This window comes from Pan troglodytes, chromosome 10 (assembly GCF_028858775.2).
Source record: "Pan troglodytes isolate AG18354 chromosome 10, NHGRI_mPanTro3-v2.0_pri, whole genome shotgun sequence".
NCBI classification, from domain to species: domain Eukaryota; kingdom Metazoa; phylum Chordata; class Mammalia; order Primates; family Hominidae; genus Pan; species Pan troglodytes.
Genome location: NC_072408.2, coordinates 6987432 through 6991813, shown reverse-complemented (window position 1 = coordinate 6991813; position 4382 = coordinate 6987432). Strand labels below are relative to the sequence as shown.

General features: G+C 55.4%; 1 pseudogene; it reads right to left on the bottom strand.

The window, feature by feature from the left end:
- Positions 1-1346: 1346 nt before the first annotated feature.
- On the bottom strand, positions 1347-3224 carry LOC129136576 (protein capicua homolog; annotated as a pseudogene).
- Positions 3225-4382: the final 1158 nt, after the last annotated feature.

The following is a 4382-nucleotide window of genomic DNA, read 5'->3' as shown; positions in this document are numbered from 1 at the left end:
GATCACGATGTCAGGAGATCGAAATCAGCCTGGCAAAGATGATGAAGCCCCGTCTGTACTAAAAATACAAAAATTAGCCGGACGTGGTAGCGTGCACCTGTAATCCTAGCTACCCAGAAGGTTGAGGCAGGAGAATGGCGTGAACCCGGCGGGAAGAGGTTGCAGTGAGCCAAGATCGCACCCCTGCACTCCAGCCTGGGTGACACAGCAAGACTCGGTCTCAAAAAAAAAAAAAAAAAAAAAAAAAGAGGCAGGCCTTACTCCGTCCCAAACTGAAAGGATTAAATGGCTTTACCTGGGAGAAGATAACCATCCTGCCCTCCATTGCTACCCCCACATACTGTCCATGTTCTCAGGGGGTACTGTGAGTCCTGGGATCTTTGGGGTTGCCCACCTGCCTGTGGTAGTTATGGAGACCCCCAGGTGTTGAGGCAGGGCTGGGGTGTCCCCTTCCAACCAGGCTGTCAAGGCCCCAACTCTGGGGCAGAGGCAGTGGCAGGGCAGCCAGGGTTGCGCCAGAGCCTGAGCAGGTTGAGGTGGGGTCAGGCAGGGCTTGGAGTCAGGGCAGGGGCAGCAGCAGTGGACCCGCTATGCACACATCTTCTCCAAGGTTTGTGTGCACAACATCCTGCCCATGCTGCCCCAGCAGCTTCAGTTGGCACCTGCCGCAGTCCAGCCTCTGGGAACCATGCAGCAGCTCCCAGCGGCCCTGCACCCACCACCAGCATCCGTTTCACCTGCAGTTGAAGATCCATGAGGTGCCCAGAAGATCATGCAGTCATCAGTCCCACGGAGCAGCCCGCGAGGCTGAGGCTCCTCCCACTGGACCGCCCCCCAACTGGCACCACTGCTGCCCCTGCCCCTACTCTCAGCCTCACGTGACTCTCGGGCAGAGGCAGTGGTGGGGCAGCCAGGGCAGCGTCAAGAGTCTGAGCCAGGTGAGGTGCGGTCAGGACCCCCACAGGGCTGGGAGTCCGGGCAGGGGCAGAACAAACCTTGGAGGGGAAGATGTGTGCATAGTGGGCCTGGAGGGCGGCTGTGGCCTAGTGGACGGGAAGAAGCAGTGGGCCTGGAAGAGCTGCATGATCAGGGCCAGCACTGGTCCAGGGCAAGTGCAGTGAAGAGGACAGCGCCTTCTTGGTCTCCGGTTCCCTGCGCCTGTCCTCGGCTTCTGCACCTGTACAGGCAAAGGGGAAGCTGTCCCCATCACACATGGCACACTTGGGGGTGTTGGGCTTTGGACTGCAGCTGGAGCATCTTCTCATCTTGCATTTGGGCGTGGTGGGGTCCTCCAGTGTGGGATCCATGTCCGTGGGGTTCCCTCTGCCCCGACCCCGAAAGCCCAGTCAGTTTCTCTTCAGGCTCTGCCCCCCGGGTGGCTCAGCCCAGCTCCTGCCTAGGAAAGCCTTAGTGTTGGGAGGGACCCTGATGACTGAGGAGCCTGGTAGCTCCAGGTTGCCCACACTTTCAGGTCTCTTGCACCAGAAGGTGGCAGGATCCATTGGGAGGAAACAGGTCACCTTGGAAGGCGTCCCTGGGCCCCCCTCCCCAGGGGTAGGGGCCGTAGGGGGCCCGCTCTGCTGCCTTGACCAGACTCCTGGGCTTTGAAGGCTCCTGGGCCCAGTAAGAAGGAGGTGGGTGCCAAGGTTGAGGAGGAAGCATCCGAGTATGTGTAGGAGGAGGACAGGGTGGGACCATAGACTTTGCCAAAAGCTGCAGGTGGATCGGGGGACCCTGGGGGCTCAGGATCCAGCAAGGGGCGGCAGGAGTAAAGGAGGAAGGAATGACAGGTGCAAATACCTTCCCACCAAAGCCCTCGTTGCCCTCTGGCTCCTCCACAGAGTTGTCCCCACTCTCAGTCGGTCACCCACTCCTTGAACTTGAGATCGGTGTCAGTGGTGCTAAAGCCATCATCAGCAATGACATCATCACCCCCTCCTCCTCATGGATGACCGTGTGCTCCTCGTCACTCGCTATGTCCTCACTGGCCATGTGCTGGGAATGAGCAGCTCAGGTGGGCAGCAGCAGGGCTGCCCACTGGTCACCTCCCTCACCAGGGGCTGCAAAGTGGCCTGGAGCTCCATACTGAGTAGAAGGCTTTGGGCCAGAGTATGATGCAGTGCCAGACACCACCTGTGTCAGTTCCCATAGTGCCTGATGGTCTATTTCCATGCCATCCAGGCTGTGTACCCCGCTGTGGGAGAAGGCTTGGGCCAGGCTGAGCCAGGTTCCCTGACTGTGTGCAGCCGTTCTGCCCCACAGAAGCTGCTCCTTGGTATCCGAGCTCTGGAGTGTTTGGGCTGCAACTGACAGGAGTTCAGAGGACACCCTAGGGGCAGTGGCAGTGCCCGTCTCTGATATGCTCTGCTCCCATGAGCCCTTGTTACACTCCTGCTAGCCCCTGGCTTGTAGGCTTGGCCTCTGAGCTGGACTTCTTTCGGTCCTTGTTGCAAGTGGGCCACCTTCACCTGGAAGGCCAGGTCGTGGTATTTCTGTGTCTCATTGGGCCTCAGGGTGTACCACCGCTCGCTCAGCATCTGGCTGATGGTCCGGTTATCCTGGTTGGGGTGACCCTGGTGAGCCCCGCCAGGGCCTGGTGCCGCTTGCTGAAGATCATGACCGCCACTCATGGGCCACTGGATGTGGTCCTTGTCCCATTTGTTGGGGCTGCGTCCATCCTTCTCAGAAGATGAGTCCTGTTCCTTGCGCAGGGCACTGAGGGACTGGGCCTGACATCATCTGAGTGGTAGAGGCAACTGGGTGTCAGGAGACATGATAGAGAGGAAAGCATCATCATGGTCATTCTCTGTCTCACTGTCCAGCAGGGACTCCCCTGAGGGGCCCAGGGCTCCTCCTCCATGGTGGGAGGTGAGCTTTTACCAGGTTCCACCACCCCCAAAGTGTGTGGGGTTGCGGGCCCTGGGCTTTCAGGGCAGGTGGCTCCAGGGGGCCGCCCAGGGTCAACACTCCCTGTCCCACCTGGTGGATGCTCATGAGCAACAGCTGCCAACTTGGCAGGTTGTTTTCTCTGGTTGGAGGCCACTGAGTGACTGGCAGGTTGCTGGCCTTGTGTGGCTGCAGGGAGGGGTCAGGAAGGGGATGGAGTACCAGGGGAACATGGCCGCAGAGTGACCTTCCACATTCCTCCACACGAACATGCTGATGCCACGGGAGGCCTCACTGAACGCAGGCCTGGGGGCCGAGTACTTGGTCCGGGCAGGGGGTTCCTGGCAGGGGCTCACACCTCCTCACCCTCTCCTCAGCCAAGGTGGCTTGGGCCCAGAGAAGGGGGGTTGGAGAGGAGCAGAAGGCCAGGCCTCAAGTTTTGTTTTTTTTGTTTGTTTTGTTTTTGAAATGTAGTTTGACTCTTGTCACCCAGGCTGGAGTGCAGTGGCACGATCTCAGTGGCCTTCATACCTGGCTAATTTTTTGTATTTTTACTGGAGGTGGGGTTTTGCCATGTTGGCCAGGCTGGTCTTGACCTCCCGACCTCAGGTGATCCACCCACTTCAGCCTCCAAAAATGGGATTACAGGCATGAGCCACCGTTCCCAACTTCATTCATTTTTACTTGAAAAACTCCGTTAAGCATTTTTTTTAAAGGTAGACCTAGTAGTCCTGAATGCCCTCAGCTTTGTTTGTCAAGCAAACACGTTTTTTCTTTTTTCTTTCTGAAGGACAGCTTTGTCAGACATAATATTAGTTGCTGGCAGTTTTTTTCTTTCAGAACTTTGAATGTATTATTCGATTCTGTCCTGACCTGCAAAGTTTCTTTAACTTTTGACTATTTGATTATATTGTGACTTGGTGAGTATCTATTTGGTTTGAACCTCTTTAGGAATCTTTAAGCTTCATGGATTTAGATGTCTAAATCTTTCCCATGATTTAGGCAGTTTTCAGCCATTCTTTAAATAAGCTTTCTTCTCCTTTCTCTACTTTCCTTCTCAAACTCCCATAACCTGACAATGGTTTGCCTAATGGTGTCTTGTTGGCTTTCTTTTCTCTGTCTCATTTTTTTCTTTTTTTTTTTTTTTTGAGACAGAGTCATGCTCTGTCACCCAGGCTGGAGTGCAATGTGTGGTCTCGGCTCACATTGCACTCCAACCTCCGCCTCCTGGGTTCAAGTGATTCTCCTGCCTCAGCCTCCCAAGTAGCTGGGACTACAGGTGTGTGCCACCACACCCGGCTAATTTTTGTATTTTTAGTAGAGATGGGGTTTTGTCATGTTGGCTAGGCTGGTCTTGAACTCCTGACCTCTTAATCTGCCTGCCTCGGCCTCCCAAAGTGTTGGGATTACAGGCTTGAGCCACCATGCCCAGCCTTCTTTTCTCTTTTTTATTCTTTTTTTCTTTGTCCTCTAACTGGATAATTTCAGAAGATCTA